General features: G+C 40.0%; 1 long non-coding RNA gene and 1 pseudogene across 2 annotated transcripts in view; both read left to right on the forward strand.

Annotated features, from left to right (window-relative positions):
- LOC117517022 overlaps positions 1-5,570 on the forward strand; it is a 39,068-nt gene extending 33,498 nt beyond the window's left edge. For both annotated transcript variants that reach the window (XR_004562618.1, XR_004562619.1), the window contains 2 exons: positions 4,171-4,328; positions 5,417-5,570. This is a non-coding gene — a long non-coding RNA (uncharacterized LOC117517022). The remainder of the gene's footprint in view (positions 1-4,170; positions 4,329-5,416) is intronic.
- A 13,993-nt stretch (positions 5,571-19,563) lies between these two features.
- The window catches only part of LOC117517018, an 80,856-nt pseudogene continuing 75,430 nt past the window's right edge, over positions 19,564-24,989 (forward strand).

Genomic DNA, 24,989 nt, shown 5'->3' on the forward strand with positions numbered 1-24,989 from the left:
ATCAGATGACTCGGAATCGGTTTGGGGCCAAAAAAAAAACCTGATCGGGACATCCCTAAAATCACACTTAAGTAAAAGTAGATACCCATTAAAAAAATGACTTTGGTAGAAGTTAAAGTCACTGAGTGAAATGCTACTCAAGTAAAAGTCTTAAAGTATCTAGTATTTATTGTACTTAAGTATGACAAGTAATGTACAACTAAATGTACTCAAGTATTGAAAGTAAAAGTACAAGTAAATGTTAATAATCAAAAACAGACAGATTTTTTTTTTATATATATATAAAAGTTTATCTAGGCTTGTAAATGACTGGTAGTATTAGTCAAAATACTGAAAATTGTGCACATCACACAAAAACACTTCAGAAAAAAACAAGCTTACAAAACCTAAACGACAGTACACTAGTTCACAGGAAACAGTTATTTCTATATGTATTTATTTATTTTCATTGTTACATGGTTTTATCTTTTCTGTTGTTTTTTTCATTATTTTCTTTTTGTCTTTCTCTAAAATTGTATTGTAACATTATTAGATTATTATTAACTATTATTGTCTATTATGTAGACTATTGTTGTTGCTATAATATATGAATAAAAAAAAATAAAAAAAATACAATTTGACTCTTTTACGACACCGAACACTGAGCCATTAATTATACAGAAAACAAATCAACACAAACGTGCTGATGTGAACAGCTTAATGTTAACTTTAACATTGAAAACGCCATAGACTTGCTAACGTGTTAGCATCGGTTCCATTTTTAAGTTATAAAATACATCTATCAACTGTTTCAGAAGACCATAACAGGTCGGTTTAACATAAAAATATTGAATATTACTCACAGACATATGCTCTTCAGGGTTTTAGCAGGAAAAAATTAGGCTAAAGCAAAATAAAATCCACAAATCGTAGATCGAAGCACTGCTTCGACCTGCGAATCACTGCTTCGATTGGTTCAAGGTTCAAAGCAAAGCCGCGCTGCAGAAAAGTTGATTACAGACCTGCTGCAGGTCTGTAATCAATGTAGAGAAATGATCATTTTCCTGACAAACACCCCCCAAGTGCGCAACTGCAAAAAAGCCTACCGGACATGCCTCATGACAAATCAGCCTGACTTTGTTCCAGTCACTAGTAATCAGTGGTGTCTCTGGGTGAAAACACAACTTTTTTCATGTGTGTGTGTGTGTTTGTTTGTGTTTTTTTGTAACGAGTAACGGCATGGCGCATAGAAAATGTATCGGAGTATAAGTATGCAATTAAGGTCGGAAATGTAGTGAAGTAAAAGTGAAAGTATGCTGAATTAAAAAACTCAAGTAAAGTACAACGTCTCCCAAAACATACTTAAGTACAGTAGTGAAGTATTTTTACTTCATTACTATACAACACTGCTCCAAACTCAACCATGGCCAAGACCAAAGAGCTGTCGAAGGACACCAGGAAGAAGATTGTAGGTCTGCACCAGGCTGGGAAGAGTGAATCTACAATAGTCAAGCAGGTTGGTGTGAATAAATCAACTGTGGGAGCAATTGTAAGAAAATGGAAGACATACAAGACTACTGATAATCTCCCTTGATCTGGGGCTTCACGCAAGATCTCATCCTGTGGGGTCAAAATGATCCTGAGAACAGTGAACAAAAATCCCAGAACTACAAGGAGGGGCCTGATGAATGACCTGCAGAGAGCTGGGACCAAAGAAACAAAGGCTACACACTACGCAGAGAGGGACTCAAATCCTGCAGTGGCAGGCGTGTCCCCCTGCTTAAGCCAGTACGTGTCCAAGCCCGTCTGAAGTGTGCCAGACAGTATATGTATGATCCAGAAGAGAATTGGGAGAATATCATGTGGTCAGATGAAACCAATATAAAACTCAATTCGTCGTGTTTGGAGGAAGAAGAATGCTGAGTTGCATTCCAAGAACACCATATCTGCTGTGAAGCATGGGGGTGGAAACATCATGCTTTGGGGCTGTTTTTCTGAAAAGGGGACAGAACGACTGATCCGTGTTAAGGGAAGAATGAACGGGGCCATGTATCATGAGATTTTAAGCCAAAACCTTCTTCTATCAGTGAGAGCATTGAAGGTGCAATGTGGCTGGGTCTTCCAGCATGACAATGATCCCAAACACACTGCTCGGGCAACAAAGGAGTGGCTCTGTAAAAAGCATTTCAAGGTCCTGGAGTGGCCTAGCCAGTCTCCAGACCTCAACCCTATAGAAAATTTGTTGAGGGAGTTGAAAGTCCGTGTTGCCCAGCGACAGCCCCAAAACATCACTGCTCTAGAGGAGATCTGCATGGAGGAATGGGCCAAAATACCAGCTACAGTGTGTGCAAACCTGGTGAAGACTTACAGGAAACATTTGACCTCTGTCATTGCCAACAAAGATTATGTTACAAAGTATTGAGCTGAATTTTTGTTACTGACCACATACTTATTTTCCACCATAATTTACAAATAAATTCTTTAAAAATCCTACAATGTGATTTCCTGGATTTTTTATCTCATTTTGTCTCTTATAGTTGAAGTGTACCTATGATGAAAATTACAGACCCCTCTCATCTTTCTAAGTAGGAGAACTTGCACAATCAGGGGCTGACTAAATACTTTTTGGCCCAACTGTAAAACAAATAATGAATGTTTTTACATTCTTTCGATGGAACAAATATTTAATTCCGTGAACATACCAGCTTTCACCTCATGAAATATTCATACCATTGAACTCATAAACATTCATTATTTGTATAATATATACATATGTGTATATATATAAATATATTTTTAGGCACAATATAAAGAGTTTTACCTTGTAATGTTAATGCCATTGTCTGTGTGCAGCGGTTAAATTGCAGTGTTATCTGAGCACCTGTTAGGATCAGGGTGTCTCCTGACCTTGCCTCACCCCCTTATCTTGTCCCGCGCATGCATTTGATTAAAAGAAGGATTTGACCAGGCATTTAAATTTGAACACAATTACTCTGGTAGACAGACCTCTGCACAGAGATTCATTAAACAGAAATTAAATGTAACAGAATGAGTAGGGTGAGTTTACCAAACACAAAGCTTTGCGGGTCCATTCAGCAGTCTGTCCCTGAAGTAGCCTTAGCAGGTCATCAGCAAGAGAATATCAGCCGAAGAGACCACTACCTTTCCCTGGGCCCCATTTTTATAATAAGAATCAGCTCCACCTCTTCTTAGGACTGAAGGGTCTTCTTCCCCTCTGCTTCAGGGCATGGTCCTGCCCACTGTGCTGTGCTGTCTTCTTACTTCCTCTTTTTCCTGAAATGACACCTGTGCCTAAGCTGATAAAAAAAAAATTGTTTTGGGCAAAAAACTGCTAACTGAAGGACTGTCAGCAAGTCTTATCACCGTGGTTATACAACCCTAATTCCAATTATGTTATAACTGACAAATGGCGTTTTTTACGGCATATTTTTGGTGATACGTGACTGAAAGTAACGTATTTGTCATACTGTTGGCTTGTAGTCCTGTGGCGTGCTGGCTGTGGTCTCTGTGTTTTTAATGTGACACGTCGTGTGCACTGAGCCATCATGATTTGCAGCTGTCAATGAGTCTCTGGCTCAGTTGATCAGCTGAAAGTCAGGTCACTGTGCTGTGCACTCTGGCTGGCCGCTCCCCATCTGTTCATACATCAGCATGATATGCAAGTGCCCCCCACCCCCCACCACACAGGAGGAGCGTGTGCGAAACACTTGCACCCACGTTTTGGAGGGGGGGAGCAACACACGTACACTACACACGCACAGCACGTGTGTTGCTTGGCAACTACACAGTCATGGGGGCACTCAGACAAATTTCACAGCCAGCTTGAAAATGATAATGTGCTCACTATTTGCGCTAATAGCACGAATGGCCACAGATTTTATTAGTGTCCAGTGAGCGGTGTTAGATGTTTGTGTGTGTCATCTGGAATTTGGCCGTCACATGCCGTGTGAGTGATTGATTGGCCTCTCATAAGGCACTCTGTCTTTCAGCCACTGGTGTGCGCGAATAATCGTCGGTGTGCAGGTGTACGAGGCGTTGGAGGCAGCTCTGATTTTTCACAACAGGCAATTCCTCCTTCGTGCGCTAGTCGGCTTCAATCATGTTATGTGTGAAGGAGCCCTTACATTGTTCACTTGGTGACTGATTCTGTGTGAATGTTTCTTTTACTAGGAGGCCTCTGCTGCATCCAGCTAAGGTGTACGGTTCAATGCCCTCTGTCCAGGTTACGTTGAAACAGTTCTCTTATCCAACATTTCAAAGAATATGGGACAGTTCTCACACCTGAATGAACAGAACCAAGAATCTGTGGAAAAGCTTGGGATTTTAAAGTGAGTCAGTTTCTTTAATTATAAAATGTTTAAACTGGACAAGTGACATCTGATATAGAATGAACTATTTTAGGCCACTGATGTGTTTCCTCAGCAAAAAGCCTCGTCTTGATAAGAAACTTTGTCTTTGAGTTATTTATAAGGAGATAGAAGAGACATATCTGCAAAATATTCATTTGAAGACTGCAGATAAGCTTGACCTCAAAGCTAGTAATCAAAAAGAGACTGCCTAAAACTCATTTTTTGATCACATTTTAAGATTTTATGTGTTATATTGAGTCACACAGCTTGACTTATTTCAAGATGCCTCATCAAGAAAATTTCACATAATGCCCAAGCAGCCATATTTGCTTCTTTTATGTGCCCACATATTTATTGAATTGTCCCAAAAGTGGGCCACGAACCACTGTGGTTGGTTAAGATTAGTTTGGATATAGAGGTGTCTTAGAAATCAACATTTGAAGATGGAAATTGTGGGTTCAACTCCCACCTGTGCTTTGATTTTAAAACAAAGACATGTTCTGTGTGCAGAAATTAAGCTTTTTACTTAATATTCAGTGTATTTTACTTATTACTTTGTTGTTGCAAGTCTGATCTCAAACTGATTTTTGCTTAATCCAATACTTGGAACACTCGAGTCAACTTGTTTTAAGATTTCTTGTCAAGTAAAATTATACAAAGTACTATGATTTTAGTGGTATGAAGTTTCACAAAGCTTTTTCTCCTTAAAGATAGTGTTTATTTCTTGTATTTTAGCTCAACCTTTTTTTATAGTGAAGAAAATCAAAATAAGTTTGTTTGGCTAACAGATACCAAAAATGATTAACCATAATTGCAAGTATGCAAAACACAGTGTAAAAAGTGGTCTAAAATTGATGTGTGATAACAAAATAGGACAGATCCATTTCACATTTTAAAATATTATGTTTGGTTGAGCAAGTCCCCCCCACACCAATTTTTGAAAGATCCTGGTATAAAACTCCAATCCCAGCTGTAGAAAGTCTCAGACATAAAATAAAAACTATTGAGTAAATGCATGAAAGGGTTTGTTGGCTTAATTGATATTTTTACTCTGCTCAATTTTTCAGTGTGAGCAAGGTAGCTGAATGCTTCCTTGAGCTGGCGACAGATGAGATGAAGAACGGAGAAGCCCTCATGGTGCACAGCAAAGGACAGATGTACATCACATTTCCTCCCTCACTTGTTTAGCTGTTGGCAGTGTCAAACCACAGCAACATGGGAGTAAACCACCTGACTGGGTCCTGAAATTAAGTGACATTGGGCCTCATGTATCAAAGTTGCGCACTTGTGGCGTAAATTTACAGTGTAAATTTGAAGTACACCAAAGTTGCCGTGACATGTATCAAGCAGTGCGCACTTGCCCATTTCCATCGTACGCCCGACGTGATCTTGATAAATGTGGCGGGTGAAAACAAGCGTAATTATAATAAACACGCCCATAAATATTCAGACTCCGCTTCAGACACACCCTCATTTTACGACATGGAACCCAGGAAGACGGCAAAGAAAAAGAACTCCATCAGTCACGATGCGTGCCAATAGAGCGTCAAAAGCGGCCGTCGTATTAATTGTTTTGTATTATAATCAGAAAAGTGTTACAGTGGTCCCTCGTTCATCGTGGCAGTTACGTTTAAAAAAGCCCGTAATACGCGAAACTGCGACGTAGTCAGCGTTATTTTTTACAATTATTATAGATGTTTCAAAGTTGTAAAACCACTTTATACACTTTCTCAATCAGGCATGAACATTTTCTCACTTTTATCTCGTGTGTAAACACTCTCAAAGTTCAAACCTTAGTAGAAAATAAGACCAACCTGTTTTCAGGCCCAAACATTTGTTTGAGAAATAAAAATAGAAAGTTTTCCTATAAATAATTATGATGGCTTTTAGAATTAACGAATTTAATTTTAACGATCAACGTACGAGGTTGGACACACTGACTGACCAGTATTTCACAGTTCCTCTGATCGCGCCTCTGCGTCCTGACGCCGCGCCTTTTTCCACTCACACCTGGCTGCAGGTGTCTGTTTCCGAGTGACAAACACAGTTATGAGTAGTTGTTGGCGCTCTTTTTTCTTCTGGGCGAGAAGATTCTTATAAACAGACATGCAGACCACAATGCACTGTAAAAAAAGCATGCAAAATTGGACTAAAGAAATCCGCGAAACAACGAGGCCGCGAAAGGTGAACCGCGTTATAGCGAGGGACCACTGTATTCTCTTTTCAGATGTCAATAATTCTTGACTTGTAATTATCAATTTCATTGTCTAAAACGATCACACCACATAGTTAAGCTCAGCGCTGCTCTGGCTCCAGGCTCTGTAAAAAAAGGCGAGCAGCGCTTTCTTTGCGGTCAGTGCTGTGGCCACGGATCGTGCTCGAGACCAACAATCCCGTAAAAGCGGGATTTGTATTGATTATTATGTAGTATAATCAGGAAAGTGTTATTTATGTAACATATGCATTGATTTGTATAATGGCACTGTTTATCATGTTGATCATTTTCATTTTTATGTGGATTCCAGCGCTGGTTCATTTTGATGTATAATTTACGCCACCTCTCGACCTGGTGTATATTTTCAGCGCAGCGTACGCCAATGACCACACTGATAAATGCCAAGTAGCGCAGCCATTTTGGCGTACACCCCATATACGCTCAAATATCGCCGTACGCACGTTGATACATGAGGCCCAGTGTTTGGAAAATCACAGCAGAAAATAAACATATACAAGTACCCCAAATTCATATTTATCTCCAATGATTTTCAGTTTTTCACAAATTAAACAATTTATGTTATTGCCTGTAATAGAATGGCATCTTGTCCAGAGTGTGTGTTGCCTCATGCCCTATGACTGCTGGGACTGGCTCTATCCTCACCGTGACCCTTAAATCGGTAAAAACTGGTATAGAAAATGAATGAAGTCTTTCTGCTAGAAATATAAGATGACCATCATTTTTCAAGTTACTTTTTTCTTAAGCCCACAATATTCTGTTATATATACAAAGAAAACTTTTTTTTGGAAAATAATGCTAATAAAAGCACATGTTATGGGCAGACCCTCTTTTTTGTCAACCATGTATTTACAAATTGCCACTTTCAGGATGACAGTAAGGCCCAATCTCAATTCTCTTTTGTACCCCTTCTCCTTCCCCTTGGCCCTACCCCTACCCCTTTAAAACAAGGGGTAAGGCGAAAGGGTATGCCTCTAGCCCTATGAATTGAGACACCCCTCCACCTTAAGGGGGAAAAAAACTGCCCGTCTCAAACTGCCGTCTTCACTGTTTGTCAACATGGCAACCGAAGCGAAACTTGTTGCAGTAGCCTGTTTGCTCTTTTTATTTTCTCGTCTTTCTGTGTAAATGCAAAGAAATAGAAGAAATCGCAAATTTCTTTGACGCATCGCAATCATGTCAGAGAATTTTGTGGTATTAATAATTTATTTAATTAATTTGTCATTTATAACAATAATTAATAGTATTAATAATTAATTAACAATTAATTAATGTTAATAATGCTATTAGTCATTAATAATAATAATAAATAATATTGCTAATTGATTGATTAGTAATTAATTAATTAATTAATTAATTGGTAATTAAAATAAATAAACGCTTGAAATATATCAGTTGTGTAATGAATGTATACATTATACAAGTTTCACTTTTTGAATGGAATTCTTCTTTTTCTTCTTTGTCTTTCGGCTGTTCCCGTTACGCATCGCCACAGCAGCTCAATCCTTTCCATCTCACCCTGTCCAACCACCTGCATGTCCTCCCTCAGCACATCCATAAACCCCCTCTTTGGCCTCCCTCTTCTCCTATTGCCTGGTGGCTCCATCCTCAGCATCCTTCTCCCTATATACCCCGGGTCCCTCCTCTGCACATGTCCAAACCATCTCAATCTCTCCTCTCTGACTTTGTCTCCAAACCATCCCACCTGAACTGTCCCTCTGACATGTTCATTCCTAATCTTGTCCATTCTTGTCACTCCCAAAGAGAATCTCAACATCTTCAGCTCTGCCACCTCCAGCTCTGCCTCCTGTCTTTTTGTTAGTGCCACTGTCTCTAAACCGTACAACATAGCTGGTCTCACTACTGTCTTGTAAACTTTCCCCTTCACTCTTGCTGATATTCTTCACTCACAAATCACTCCTGCCACCTTTCTCCACCCACTCCACCCTGCCTGCACTCTCTTCTTCACCTCTCTACCACACTCTCCATTACTTTGAACAGTTGACCCTAAATATTTAAACTCATCTACTTTCACCACTTCTACTCCTTGTAACTGCACTATTCCACTGGGCTCTCTCTCATTCACACACATGTACTCAGTCTTGCTTCTACTGACTTTCATTCCCCTTCTCTCCAAAGCATATCTCCACCTCTCCAGATTAGACTCAACTTGCTCTCTACTCTCACTGCAGATCACAATGTCATCTGCAAACATCATAGTCCATGGGGACTCCTGTCTGATCTCATCCGTCAACCTGTCTGTCATTCCTAATGCACATCTCACTGCTGTCACACTATTCTTGTACATGTCCTGCACTACCCTAACATACTTCTCTGCCACTCCAGACTTCCTCATACAATACCACAGCTCTTCTCTTGGCACCCTATCATAAGCTTTTTCTAAGTCCACAAACACAATGTAACTCTTTCTGGCCTTCTCTATACTTCTCCAACAGTATTCTCAGAGCAAACATTTCATCTGTAGTGCTCTTTCTCGGCATGAAACCATATTGCTGCTCACAGATCTTCACCTGTTTTGTAAGCTTAGCTTCTACTACTCTTTCCCATAACTTCATGCTGTGGCTGATCAACTTTATGCCTCTGTAGCTCCTGCAGCTCTGCACATCACTCTTGTTCTTCAAAATAGGAACCAGCACACTTCGTCTCCACTCCTCAGGCATCCTCTCACTTTCCAAGATTTTATTAAACAATCTGGTTAGAAACTCTACTGCCATCTCTCCTAGACATTTTCATGCCTCCACTGTAATGTCATCTGGACCAACTGCTTTTCCACTCTTCATCGTCTTCATAGCAGCCCTCACTTCTTCCTTACTAATCTCTTGTACTTCCTGATTTACTCTCACCATATCATCCAGCCTTTTCTCTTGCTCATTTTCTTTATTCATCAGCTCCTCAAAATATTCCCTCCACCTTCTCAGCACACATTCCTCACTTGTCAGCACATTACCATGTGTGTCTTTTACCACCCTAACCTGCTGCACATCCTTTCCAGCTCTGTCCCTTTACCTGGCCAATTGGTACAAATATTTGTTCATTTTGAAATGGATGCTTGCGACACATTTTTTAAAAAAAAGCTGGCACAGTTGCAACAAAAGACTGGGAAAGTTGATGAATGCTCAAAGAATACCTGTTTGGAACATTCCACAGATGAACAGGTTAATTGGAAACAGGTGAGTGTCATGATTGGGTATAAAAGGAGCATCCCCAAAAGGCTCAGCCATTCACAAGAAAAGATGGGGCGAGGATCACCGCTTTGTGAACAACTGCGTGAAAAAATAGTCCAACAGTTTGAACGTTGTTTCTCAGCGTTCAACTGTAAGGAATTTGGGGATTCCATCATCTACATTCCATAATATAATCAGAAGATTCAGAGAATCTTTCTACATGGAAGCGGCAAGGCCGAAAATCAACATTGAATGCCCGTGACCTTCGATCCCTCGGCGGCACTGCATTAAAAACCCACATCATTGTGCGTGGGCTCAGAAACACTTCAGAAAACCATTGTCAATTAACACAGTTCGTCGCTACATCTACAAGTGCAAGTTAAAACTCTACCATTCAACGCAAAAGCCACACATCAACAACATCCAGAAACGCCGCCGCCCGAGGGCATTGGGCCCGAGCTCATATGAAATGGACAGATGCAAAGTGGAAAAGTGTGCTGTGGTCTGATGAGTCCACATTTCAGATTGTTTCTGGAAATCATGGATGTCGTGTCCTCCAGACAAAAGAGGAAAAAGACCATCGAGATTGTTACCAGCGCAAAGTTCAAAAGCCAGCATCTGTGATGGTATGGTGGTGTAGTGCCTATGGCATGGGCATCTTGCACATCTGTGATGGCACCATCAATGCTGAAAGGTACATCCACGTTTAGGAGCAACACATGCTGCCATCCAAGCAATGTCTTTTTCAGGGACGACTCTACTTCTGCACGTGTTACAACTGCGTGGCTTCGTAGTAAAAGAGTGCGGGTACTAGACTGGCCTGCCTGCGGTTCAGACCTGTCGCTCATTGAAAATGTGTGGCGCATTACTCACTCACTCACTCATCTTCAACCGCTTAGTCCAATTAAGGGTCGCGGGGGGCTGGAGCCTATCCCAGCAGTCATAGAGCTCGAGGCGGGATACACCCAGGACAGGACGTCAGTCTGTCACAGGGCCACAAACAGACAAACAAACACATTCAAACCCACTCGCACACCTACGGACAATTTAAAGATCCCAATCCACCTAACCTGCATGTCCTTGGATGTGGGAGGAAACCGGAGCACCCAGAGGAAACCCACGCAAACACGGGGAGAACATGCAAACTCCACACAGAAAGGCCACAGGTGAGAATTGAACCCATGACCTTCTTGCTGTGAGGCAACAGTGCTAACCACTAAGCCACCGTGCTGGTGTGGCGCATTATGAAGCGCAAAATATGGCAACAGAGACCACGGACTGTTGAACAACTGATGTTGTACATCAAGCAAGAATGGAAAAGAATTCCACCTACAAAGCTTCAACAATTAGTGTCCTCAGTTCCCAAATGCTTATTGAGTGTTGTTAGAAGGAAAGGTGATATAACACAGTGGTAAACATACCACTGTCCCAGCTTTTTTGAAATGTGTTGCAGGCATCCATTTAAAAAAGGGGCAAATATTTGCACAAACACAATATAGTTTATCAGTTTGAACATTAAATATCTTGTCTTTGTGGTGTTTTCAACTGAATATAGGTTGAAGAGGATTTGCAAATCATTGTATGTTGTTTTTAATTTACATTTTACACAACGTCCCAACATAATTGGAATTAGGGTTGTATAACCACGGTGATAAGACTTGCTGACAGTCCTTCAGTTAGCAGTTTTTTGCCCAAAACAATTTTTTTTTTATCAGCTTAGGCACAGGTGTCATTTCAGGAAAAAGAGGAAGTAAGAAGACAGCACAGCACAGTGGGCAGGACCATGCCCTGAAGCAGAGGGGAAGAAGACCCTTCAGTCCTAAGAAGAGGTGGAGCTGATTCTTATTATAAAAATGGGGCCCAGGGAAAGGTAGTGGTCTCTTCGGCTGATATTCTCTTGCTGATGACCTGCTAAGGCTACTTCAGGGACAGACTGCTGAATGGACCCGCAAAGCTTTGTGTTTGGTAAACTCACCCTACTCATTCTGTTACATTTAATTTCTGTTTAATGAATCTCTGTGCAGAGGTCTGTCTACCAGAGTAATTGTGTTCAAATTTAAATGCCTGGTCAAATCCTTCTTTTAATCAAATGCATGCGCGGGACAAGATAAGGGGGTGAGGCAAGGTCAGGAGACACCCTGATCCTAACAGGTGCTCAGATAACACTGCAATTTAACTGCTGCACACAGACAATGGCATTAACATTACAAGGTAAAACTCTTTATATTGTGCCTAAAAATATATTTATATATATACACATATGTATATATTATACAAATAATGAATGTTTATGAGTTCAATGGTATGAATATTTCATGAGGTGAAAGCTGGTATGTTCACGGAATTAAATATTTGTTCCATCGAAAGAATGTAAAAACATTCATTATTTGTTTTACAGTTGGGCCAAAAAGTATTTAGTCAGCCCCTGATTGTGCAAGTTCTCCTACTTAGAAAGATGAGAGGGGTCTGTAATTTTCATCATAGGTACACTTCAACTATAAGAGACAAAATGAGATAAAAAATCCAGGAAATCACATTGTAGGATTTTTAAAGAATTTATTTGTAAATTATGGTGGAAAATAAGTATGTGGTCAGTAACAAAAATTCAGCTCAATACTTTGTAACATAATCTTTGTTGGCAATGACAGAGGTCAAATGTTTCCTGTAAGTCTTCACCAGGTTAGCTGGTATTTTGGCCCATTCCTCCATGCAGATCTCCTCTAGAGCAGTGATGTTTTTGGACTGTCACTGGGCAACATGGACTTTCAACTTCCTCAACAAATTTTCTATGGGGTTGAGGTCTGGAGACTGGCTAGGCCTCTCCAGGACCTTGAAATGCTTTTTACGGAGCCACTCCTTTGTTGCCTGAGTGGTGTGTTTGGGTTCATTGTCATGCTGGAAGACTCAGCCACGTTGCATCTTCAATGCTCTCACTAAAGGAAGGAGGTTTTGACTTAAAATCTCATGGCCACGTTCATTCTTCCCTTAACACAGATCAGTCGCCCTGTCCTCTTTGCAGAAAAACAGCCCCAAAGCATGATGTTTCCACCCCCATGCTTCACAGTAGGTATGTTGTTCTTGGAATGCAACTCAGCATTCTTCTTCCTCCAAACACGACGAGTTGAGTTTTTACCAACATGTTCTATTTTGGTTTCATCACCACATGATATTCTCCCAATCCTCTTCTGGATCATCCATATGCTCTCTGGCAAACTTCAGACAGGCCTGGACATGTACTGGCTTAAGCAAGGGGACCTGCCTGGCACTGCCGGATTTGAGTCCCTTTCTGCATAGTGTGTAGCCTTTGTTACTTTGGTCTCAGCTCTCTGCAGGTCATTCATCAGGTCCCTCCATGTAGTTCTGGGATTTTTGCTCACCATTTTCATGATTATTTTGACCCCACAGGATGAGATCTTGCGTGGAGCCCCAGATCGAGGGAGATTATCAATGGTCTTGTATGTCTTCCATTTTCTTACAATTGCTCCCACAGTTGATTTATTCACACCAACCTGCTTGACTATTGTAGATTCACTCTTCCCAGCCTGGTGTAGGTCTACAATTTTCTTCCTGGTGTCCTTCAACGGCTCTTTGGTCTTGGCCATGGTTGAGTTTGGAGTCTGACTGTTTGAGGATGTGGACAGGTGTCTTTTATACAGATAACGAGTTCCAACAGATTCCATTAATACAGGTAACAGGTGGAGGACAGAAGAGCTTCTTAAAGAAGAAGTTACAGGTCTGTGAGAGCCACAAATCTTGCTTGTTACCAAATACTTATTTTCCATCATAATTTACAAATAAATTCTTTAAAAATCCTAAAATGTGACTTCCTGGATTTTCTTCTAATTTTGTCTCTCATAGCCGAAGTGTACCTATGATGAAAATTACAGACCTCTCTCATCTTTCTAAGTAGGAGAACTTGCACAGTCAGGGACTGACTACTTTTTACCTCACTGTATATAAAGGCTAAAATATATCCTTGTCATTTAATATGTTATTAATTTATAAATAACAGAAAATGGACTTACATTTTGGTGTTCCACTGCTGCTAAAGTCAAAATTGTGACGTGTAGTCCAGTGATGCAGTGCACTGACTTCAGACTTCCATAAAAAAAAAAAGACTGTAGTTCCTCAGTCCAGCCAAAAATCACATCAACTTTTCATCTGACTAGCACTTCATGCATCGAAACAGCTTACGGCGGACTGGATTTTTTGTCTGTGTGTGCGTCTTACAAGAATTAACACCGTCAGCTCGGTCAAATCGTTGTCTCGCTTGTGTCTTTGTCCCGCATGTGTGGGCATGCGCGCGCTCACACAACCGGGTCGGTGCTTGTGTGCGCGTGTACTACAAATAAAAACTGTGTGCATCCTCAGTGGAACGAAAAAAATCACGTCAGAAATTAGTCCAGCTTTTCATTCTAACTTGCTGCTAACAGCCTCTAGACAACGCAGTGGATTTGATTTGTGTGTGTGTGTGTGTGTGTGTGTGCGCGCAGGTGTGTGTGTGCAGAGTGCAATGGTACTAAACACATGGAACCAAATTTGCACTTTAAATGGAACTGGAACCACATTGCACTCTAAATGCAATGCAACACAAATGGGACGAATAATCCATGTCATGTGACACACAACGCACCAATCAAACGACAAGGATCCACTCAGCTGTTAAATAAAACAATACATTGTCCCAAAAACTGTTATGAATATATTATCTAGTTTATTAGATGTTGTTATTATGTTTGTTTTATGTAAATATGCGAGAATCTCAAGTGATTTCACCGTTATATACAGTGGGAACTGCCGTGAGCCACGATCACTTCCTTTCTGGGAGAAAGTGAAGTTTGCTCTTTCACGTCCTGCTTATTGTCCTTGTAAAACACTGTTTGTGCCATTTGTTCCAGAGTAATATAAATATGTCTGAAATTCAGTTTGGTTTTATGAAGGTCCATGCAGATTGAAGGCAGCAGACACGGAATATTTGGAATATATGGAATAGTTGTTTTAGCAAGTGTTTATGGATCTCATGCATGCAGTCTCTTATAAATGTTATGAAATGCAAACAAATTTACATTTTTGGACTATAATGTTCATTTGCAATTGCCATCATGTGGTTTCTCCATGTTATTTGATTGCAGCCCTCTGGCATGCAAAGGTTTATGGGATACCTCAATAGGGTGAATAAAAGGGCATCTTTGAGGAGCAAAGAGAAGCAGATGACCTCCAGTTTGTCAACAAATGTGTGCATTTTTTGTGAAATGTTTAAAAAGCAATGTTCCTCAAAAAAGATTATTAGGAAATTCCATATTTCTTCCTCAATAGTGAATAATATTATTAAATGATTCAAGGAATCTGGAGGAATTTCAGTGCATAAAAGGCAAGAGAGCAAGTGTGAAGCTAACCATCCATGATCACTGATATAACAACGTGGGTGAGATTTTATTTTATGAATCCTTTGTCAAGCACTACAATATGGGGTTACATTAACAAATGCCATTTAAAACTTTCCTGTGCAAAAAAGAAGTCTGTTCACACAGTGGAAACCTGTATTGTGTGTACATGTTTGGCAGTGTATTGGTTTGATTGGAGTATTGGATCACTGTCAGGAATTGAATTATCATATTACATCGACCTAAATTGGAAACCATGTCTTGAGTTGTTGAGCTCTGGTTTCAGAGGTCAAAACGGGGATTTGAAGAATATAACTGCATTTTCTGCTACTAATTCTTGTGCTTATCTTTCAGAAGCAACCAGAATAAATCATCCGGTCTGTATGATTAAAATGTATATGTTTTTGACCTGATTCTGTTATTTTGACGTTTGAGTAACGGCATAAAGTTTCTGCCATAATCTTAAAACTACTGTTTTATGATCATATTGTGTTCATGTATGCTTGCACTGTCCAGTTGAATGTGTTCAGACTCATATTAGTATAATATCCACTGTATTAGATATAGGGCTTCTTTGTAAGAGCACATTATGTGCTGAAGATATTGTACTCATCATTCTACTTGGTCTAATTGTGGGAATAGTGTAACTGCTTATGCGGCCTGTTTGGTATCAGTGGAATGTCTAGACAAGATGTACCCCGTCTATATTATTGCTGTGAAACTAAGTGTTGAACTGCAGGCACATCTGTGCAAGCTAGCCTGCTGACATTTAAGATATATGTTATGGCTAAGGATAATCTCGCAAAGTGTGTTCATGCCCACACATAGAGTTGTTTTGCAGATTCTCACGGGAACAAGGGAGGAAGCCTGAAGCATGTGGCCATGACCTGTCCTGTACAGGCCAGTCAGGGACGGGTGTGATAAAGACACTCGAGGGAAGTGACGTGCTAGAAACCTCTCCTTCCGAGCTAGCGTTGCCACATAACGCTAGAGGAGGAGAATTCCCAGAAGCAGACGGTTCTCACCAACCTTTTGGACCAATGACAGGAATGGACAAAACAACAACTCAAGAATAGCTGAATCACTGTTAGAGGAGGTTATTTAAGTGAATCATAGATAGCATGGGGCACTCTTCTTATCTCCTGCTGAGAGCTAAGCCTGTGTTAGGGGCTGAGAACAGGATCCACAGAGCTCTGTGTAAGATTTTACTGCTCAGTGTTGTTTAAAATAAAACTCTGCTCTGAACGGTAAATGAGACAGGGTGCAAATCTGAACAGATTCTTTTGTGTCATGACTTCTTTGGTTCCACCTTCCCTGGGATCAACGTACATGCGGCGTAGGACTGGGACCTATGGTGAACTCAAATTCTATGAGGCAGCAGTTTAAGATGACAATAGGGTTTATTGATATGATGGTAGGTGGTGGATCACAGGAGCAGAGGCACTGAAGGAGGAGACACCGGTTGTCAGGGCAGGCAGGAGTTGAGAAGCCAGGACCAAGTGAAACCAGTGGAGTTTGTGGTGGCAGCGAACTGAGGACATGAAGAGACAAAATTATTAACGTTCGCGCAACTATCGTCGTATGCTGTGTGACCAGGCCCTTAGTTGCAGGTGTCCAAGCTGCCACAGGTGAACCCAATACTCCACTCCACTGACAAGACAATAAGAGAATGGAGAGAGACAGAACACAGCAAAACACAACTTATAACAATGATGAACTCCAAAGGGTAAAGATTTACAGAGCCAAGAGCCTCAACGGACTCTAATATCACCATTGATCAAAACATGCTCATTAGGGCCTGCTCCTTTCTGTGCCCTGACCAAGGCAGCATCTCTATACCTGTCCCCAGGCACAGGACTATGGCTGCCCATTGCTCCTAGTGGTTGGATTGTGTGTAACTATAATTAGGATGTGTGTAACTATAATTGGGATGGGTAAATGCAGAGGACAAGTTCCGTTGTCATTATCCATGTATGTACAACAGTAAAGGTCCTTCTGGCCTGAGGACACACTATGTAAGTGTTTCATCATCCAACAAAATGTTGTGTCTTCCCAATACATTCTTACATTGTCTATGAATTTATTACATTATCTTGGTCAAATTGTTTATTTTTTATTCCAAAAACTGAGTTGGCTGCTGAATAATTTTGACTTTCCATTCAGTTGTTGATTTGTTATGGGTAATGCATAAGGAATTATAACAATATGATACGCGCATGATGTCATGGCATCTCTGATGTCCACTGGATTTTCTTGTATTTGTAACAGTCCTTCACACTCAGAATTTCAATTCAATTCAATTTATTTTCATTTATATAGCGCCAAATCACAACAGAGTTGCCTCAAGGCGCTTCACACAAGTAAGGTCTAACTTTACTAACCCCCAGAGTAGCAGTGGTAAGGAAAAACTCCCTCTGAGGAAGAAACCTCAAGCAGACCAGACTCAAAGGGGTGACCCTCTGCTTGGGCCATGATACAGACACAAATTACAGAACAATTCACAAAATGAATATACAGGAAATGCTGTTGGTGCACAGGACAGGAGGGTCACAGAAACAGACACCACACCATCTCTGGATGGAGCTGCACCTTAAACAGAGAGAAAAAACAGAATCAGGCATCAGAAAGACAAGAAATACTGTAGAATTTTCCAGCATGAATCAACAAGAAAAACAGAAGAAATACTAAGGTGATCACCGGCCACTAGCCCTAAGCTTCACTAAAAGACCCAGAATTTAGGTAAAGAAAATCTTATCTCTGGGGGTTGCACACATGAATATTTCGAAGTCAATGAATTTATTGGTCTTGGACTTAATTTACCATAATTTTAACAAATACAATCACTGTGATATTCTATGGTAAATCTCTCTGGAGTAGGCATTGCAGGGAGAACACAAGTGAGGGAAGCCACCAAGATACAAGTCCACTCTGAAGGAGTTACAGGCATCTGTAGATTTCAGTGGAAAAACTGTGTATTGTCTAACTTTTGTTGATTACACCAGTTACATGTTCATGGTGGAGTGGAACATAGAAAGATTTTCTTAAAGACATGAAATTTGCGTGGCATTTTGTTTGAAAGCATATGGGAGGCCTTATCCTAGATCCTGTTATTACCTCTGCCAACAAAGTTGGGCGGAAGTTATGTTTTCACCCCTGTTTATTTTTTGTTTGTTTGTTTGTGTTGTGTGTTTGTGGGACTGATTTGATTTTTGCGTCAGGTCTGTCCTTCATAATATTTTGTCACTTGTGAATGTCTTGGTGTTTGCTGCCCCCTGGTGTTCTCGTTTAGTTTACACTTGTTTGTCTTTCTGTTGTCTTAATTATTTCCACCTGTGGTCCATTTAGTTTGTGTACTTAAATCATTTCTGGTTTTCTTCTTGATGTGGGTCCATTTTCATATGGTTATATGTTTAATTCCGAGCTCCAAATCATAACAGTTTGTTTGTGAACAGCCTGGAACCCACAATTTTTCTTATATCGTTTCTTATATCATTTATTTATTTATTTACAGGGAATTCATATCATGAAAGGCAAGAAGTGTTCAAATTTTCAATGTCAAAGGCAAAGTTTGGAAAAATCCCCTCAACATTGAATGAATTTTCAAAAATTAATAACTGTCAAAAAAATTGAATTTCTTTCATATTTGACAGCATTATGTAGGATGATATCCTCTATCAACTGACAAAGTTTGATCTGGATCTGATCCAGATTACAGATTTTGTGGCCATTGAAAACCCATTTTAATGTATATTTTACATTATCTCTTAATCAAACGTGCCCCAATCACTCTCATATTTGAAAGTGAGGTGCAGACTGACACTCACTATCACCTGACAAAGTTTTATCCAGCTCTGATCCGGATAGCGGATTTTGTGGACATTTGAATTTAATATTGAAAAGTCCATTGGGTGTACATTTTGCATTATATTTCAATCAAAAGTGCCTCAATTACCTATACCACCAAAACTGGATGGAGCTTTCAATTTTATGCCTGTTTGTCTAACTTCCAGTTATCAGTCAGAAACCAAGTGCCAAAAAGCAATGACAAAATGTGCGTAGCAGAGATAACCAACGTTCTGTGAAAATTATTTGAAAAAAAAAAAAAAAATTCAGAAACTAAAAAAAACTGAAAAGCAAAAAACCCTGACAACACCCCCCAAAAACATCTTTGATTCAAGTGCATGAACTAAATACATGCTCCTGACATTTGGTCACAACTAATTTAGCTTATGCAAAGTCACTTCTAACAGAACTTTTACCTTGAAAATGTTTTCCAAGGTAAAAATCTGTGGAATTGGAAACTTGCTAGTGTTGACAGAGGTTTGCGCTATGCGAACGCGGTGTTCTAGTCTTCTATTAAAGTCCTTATCATTGGTTGCAGGTTGCAACATGCTTGGTATGTACTTTTGAGGGTTGGTCCGAGCATAAAAGCATCATCTGCTACGTTTTCTGTCACTGCAGCTGTTCCCCCGAGAGCTCTGTTCTTACTGATCTGAGAAAATGTCTCTAAAAGGAAAATCTGCTGTGGTGACTGGAGGCGCACAGGGAATAGGAAAAGCAATTGCTGAGTTACTTCTGCAACAAGGGGCAAAGGTAAAGTGTGACATCTGTTGTGTAATACGGTTGTCTAAAATTCAAACTTTTCCCCCTGTGATCCTGTGGGTGTTACATTCTTTCTTTAAATACGATTCCGGTAAATTAGGTTTCAAATAAATATTTGGTTAACAGTGGTGGAAAGTACAGTTTACATTGTGTATATGAATACTTTTAAATTAACTGTGCCAGCCAATGCATGTGTGATCACTTTCTACTTTATTTAAACCCTTGAGTTCATCTGAGGCTTTGCCTGAATGTTGTGCTTGTTACCCTCTTTCCACCTCAAGTTCGAGTGTTCACTCATGCTGCTTTATTGTTCTGAACATTATTTCAGATACAGATTCTTTACTGTCATTGTAACAAGTACAACAAAAGGTAAGGTACAAGCCTTTCAATGCAAATATAAAGCTGAGTAAACCACATGCAGACTTGAAAGGTTTGGGGAAGAAAGAAAAGAAACAGAAAATTTAACAAAATGAAAAAGGTATGTCATAGTGCAAAATTAAAAAAATATAAATGTGTAGTAGCAAAAAAAAAAAAAAAAAAAAAAAGAATGTATATAACCTGGTTAGCTAAAATTGCTAATTTCTCCAAAAATATTTGTCCTATCAACTTTGTTTTCACAGAGTTCATCCTTGACCCAAAATCCAAAAGCATACCAAATGGCAAATGTCAGCTCCCCCCGGTTTTTGCGTGATCGAAGCCGTACACATAGATTGGATAATGGTTATAAAATAGGTATCTGACATTTTTAAAGGATGGTAATAAATTATGCAAAGTTTCTATAATGAGTTGGAATGGCATGCGAGTCCAGACTGTCTTTAGAACCTCAAACCTAAACAGTTTTTAGAAAAACGAACCCTTTTTTCCCTGTTAATTACTTACTTTTTATAAATGTAAATTTACTGCCTTAAATTGTTAACTGTCTTAAATCTATAAATTGTTTAGGCTCTTGTTATGACATACACACTATTTCTATTGTTATTATTGTTATTTTATTTTTACTTTATCATTTGACTTTTAAATGGACCACAATGGAAATAAGTGTGTTCACTTTTTGTGTCATCCATGTATTTTTAATGTGTTTACAATTATACTATGTACTTACTAAATAAAATTGCACATACACGCACTCATGCTTTTAATATAAAGATGATTTACCGTCTCCTGCTGGAATTTCGTGTTAGTCCAGACTGTAATTAGCAACGTTAGCTAATATCTGTAATTTTCCAAAAATATCAGTCCTATCAACATCCTGCTTCAGCAGCGTTCATCCTTGACCCAAAATACATCAGCATAACCAATGCCAAATGTCAGCTATCCTCAGTTTCTCCGTGATCAAAGTTATACACACCCATGCACAGAGAGGTTTTTGTCTTTTCTGCATTCTGCTGCAAGCAGGTGTTTCTTATTTTACACATGCACAAACAGAGATCGTGGAGGAAGACGCAATACACATTTCACTCGTGGTACCGGCAACTTTACACTTAACTAAACTGACTAAACCAGCTGAACTACAAAAACACAATAAAGCTCCCATCTTGTGCAGGCCTCCCTTCTTGTGCACCAGCATGGACTCACAAAATTTACTGTATAATTTCCTGTATTGTCTATTGTGTCAATAGCATTGCCCAAACAGAGGGTCACCCCTTTGAGTCTGTGCTTGCTCTAGGGGTTGGTTAGGTTAGGGCTTACTTGTGTGAAGCGCCTTGAGGCAGCTTTGTTGTGATTTGGCTCTATAGAAATGAAATAAATCGAAATAAATTAAAGCAATTACACTAACACTATTAAACAAACATGAACCACAATAACATTTAAAACCCTAGACTCCAATGGCGCATTGCAGCACAATGTCCATTGTTTACTGGTTAGCTAAAATTTCTCAAAATATCTGTCCAATCAAATCAAATCAATTTTATTTATTAGCGCCAAATCACAGTTGCCCCAAGGTGCTTTATACTCTAAGGCAAAAGCCATACAATAATTACAGAAAAACCCCCAACGGTCAAAACGACCCCCCTGTGAGAAAGCACTTGGCGACACTGTATGAGCGTGCATGAAACCATCGCCAGTGTGTCATGCACACTTGCACGAATGTGCGTCCTTCATGACAGCAGGTGGAATGTTTCGTGGTTCCCCTTTTCGTTTTTGGATCGCAGATTTTCTTCTGGTTTCTCCGTCTTTTGTGTTATGTGTGAAAGGGCCTGAATGAATGGATTCAATCAATCAATAAATTTTATTTATATAGCGCCAAATCACAACAAACAGTTGCCCCAAGGCACTTTATATTGTAAGGCAAGGCCATACAATAATTACGTAAAAACCTCAACGGTCAAAACGACCCCCTGTGAGCAAGCACTTGGCGACTGTGGGAAGGAAAAACTCCCTTTTAACAGGAAGAAACCTCCAGCAGAACCAGGCTCAGGGAGGGGCAGTCTTCTGCTGGGACTGATTGGGCCTGAGGGGAGAGAATCAGGAAAAAAACATGCTGTGGAAGACAGCAGAGATCAATCACTAATGATTAAATGCAGAGTGGTGCATACAGAGCAAAAAGAGAAAGAAACACTCAGTGCATCATGGGAACCCCCCAGCAGTCTAAGTCTATAGCAGCATAACTAAGGGATGGTTCAGGGTCACCTGATCCAGCCATAACTATAAGCTTTAGCAAAAAGGAAAGTTTTAAGCCTAATCTTAAAAGTAGAGAGGGTGTCTGTCTCCCTGATCCGAATTGGGAGCTGGTTCCACAGGAGAGGAGCCTGAAAGCTGAAGGCTCTGCCTCCCATTCTACTCTTAAAAACCCTAGGAACTACAAGTAAGCCTGCAGTCTGAGAGCGAAGCGCTCTATTGGGGTGATATGGTGCTATGAGGTCCCTGAGATAAGATGGGACCTGATTATTCAAAACCTTATAAGTAAGAAGAAGAATTTTAAATTCTATTCTGGAATTAACAGGAAGCCAATGAAGAGAGGCCAATATGGGTGAAATATGCTCTCTCCTTCTAGTCCCTGTCAGTACTCTAGCTGCAGCATTTTGAATTAACTGAAGGCTTTTCAGGGAACTTTTAGGACAACCTGATAATATTGAATTACAGTAGTCCAGCCTAGAGGAAATAAATGCATGAATTAGTTTTTCAGCATCACTCTGAGCCAAGACCTTTCTAATTTTAGAGATATTCCGCAAATGCAAAAAAGCAGTCCTACATATTTGCTTAATATGCACATTGAAGGACATATCCTGATCAAAAATGACTCCAAGATTTCTCACAGTATTACTAGAGGTCAGGGTAATGCCATCCAGAGAAAGGATCTGGTTAGACACCATGTTTCTAAGATTTGTGGGGCCAAGTACAATAACTTCAGTTTTATCTGAATTTAAAAGCAGGAAATTAGAGGTCATCCATGTCTTTATGTCTGTAAGACATTCCTGCAGTTTAACTAATTGGTGTGTGTCCTCTGGCTTCATGGATAGATAAAGCTGGGTATCATCTGTGCAACAATGAAAATTTAAGCAATGCTTTCTAATAATACTGCCTAAGGGAAGCATGTATAAAGTGAATAAAATTGGTCCTAGCACAGAACCTTGTGGAACTTCATAATTAACAGTCTGTGAAGAAGACTCCCCATTTACATGAACAAATTGTAATCTATTAGATAAATATGATTCAAACCACCGCAGCGCAGTGCCTTTAATACCTATGGCATGCTCTAATCTCTGTAATAAAATTTTATGGTCAACAGTATCAAAAGCAGCACTGAGGTCTAACAGGACAAGCACAGAGATGAGTCCACTGTCTGAGGCCATAAGAAGATCATTTGTAACCTTCAACCTGTCCTATCAACTTTCCTTTTTCGCAGCGTTCATCCTTGATCCAATATATATATATATATATATATATATGTGTGTGTGTGTGTGTGTAACGGTCCTTTTTATTTTTTTCAAAAACTATATGGATTTCATTCATATGTTTTTACGTCAGACATGCTTGAACCCTCGTGCGCATGCGTGAGTTTTTCCACGCCTGTCGGTGACGTCATTCGCCTGTGAGCACGCCTTGGGAAGGAGTGGTTCCCCCCCCTCGTCGGATTTTCATTGACTGGAAATGGCGGAATGAAAAGGACTTTTTTTCCATCTGAATTTTTTCTGAAATTTAAGACCCCTCAACTTTCCTCACTGTATATATATATATATTTGTCATGTACTGTGTGTTGTCTGGTTTACTGCCATGTTTAGTTTAGGTCTTTGTTTCATTTTTGTGCTGTTTAGGCTTTGTTAATTATTGTTTGATTACCATATTTTCCGCACCATAAGGCGCACCGGATTATAAGGCGCGTCCTCAATTAGTGGGTACTTAACCCTTACATAAGGCGCACCTGATTATAAGGCGCATGCTAAAACATATAGTCTACAAAAAAAAAGGTCACGGAAGCAAAACAGTGAGTTTATTTGAATTTTATTCTAGTATCTAGTATCTACTATTGTCACGGAAGCAAAACAGTGAGTTCATTTGAACGTTTTAATAACTTTGAACTACTGATATTTAACAATACTCACATTATTTTTTATTATGGTTCTGTCACAAAACCATCGAAGTCCTCATCTTCTGTGTCTGAATTGAACAGCTGGGCAATTTCGCCATCAAACATGCCAGGTTGCCGCTCATCATCCCTCTCATCATCGTAGGAGTCAGTCTCATTGCCAGGTGGCTGTTCAGCAATGATGCCGGCTTTCGCGAAAGCTCGGACAACAGTTAAAGCAGAAACCTAAGCCCAGGCATCCCCAATCCATTCACATATGGTGGCGTAACTTGCCCGGCGCTGCCTCCCCGTCTTAGTGAATGTGTGTTTGCCGTCTGTCATCCATCGCTCCCAAGCCGCTCGCAACTTCACTTTGAACGCCCTGTTTACACCAATGTCCAGTGGTTGGAGTTCTTTTGTTAGTCCTCCTGGAATGATGGCAAGCTCCGAATTAGTTTTCTTGACGTGGTTTTTCACAGTAGCAGTGAGATGGGCGCGCATGGAGTCGCAGATCAACAGGGATGGCGATGCGTGGAAAAAACCATCCGGTCTCTTTACATACACTTCTCTCAGCCACTCACTCATTTTCTCCTCGTCCATCCAGCCCTTTTGATTGGCCTTAACGATGACTTCGGCTGGAAACGTTTCATTTGGCAGCGTCTTTCTCTTAAAAATTACCATGGGTGGTAGTTTCTCTCCCTTACCATGGCAACCAAGAACAACAGTGAA

This window comes from Thalassophryne amazonica, chromosome 9 (assembly GCF_902500255.1).
Source record: "Thalassophryne amazonica chromosome 9, fThaAma1.1, whole genome shotgun sequence".
NCBI classification, from domain to species: Eukaryota; Metazoa; Chordata; class Actinopteri; order Batrachoidiformes; family Batrachoididae; genus Thalassophryne; species Thalassophryne amazonica.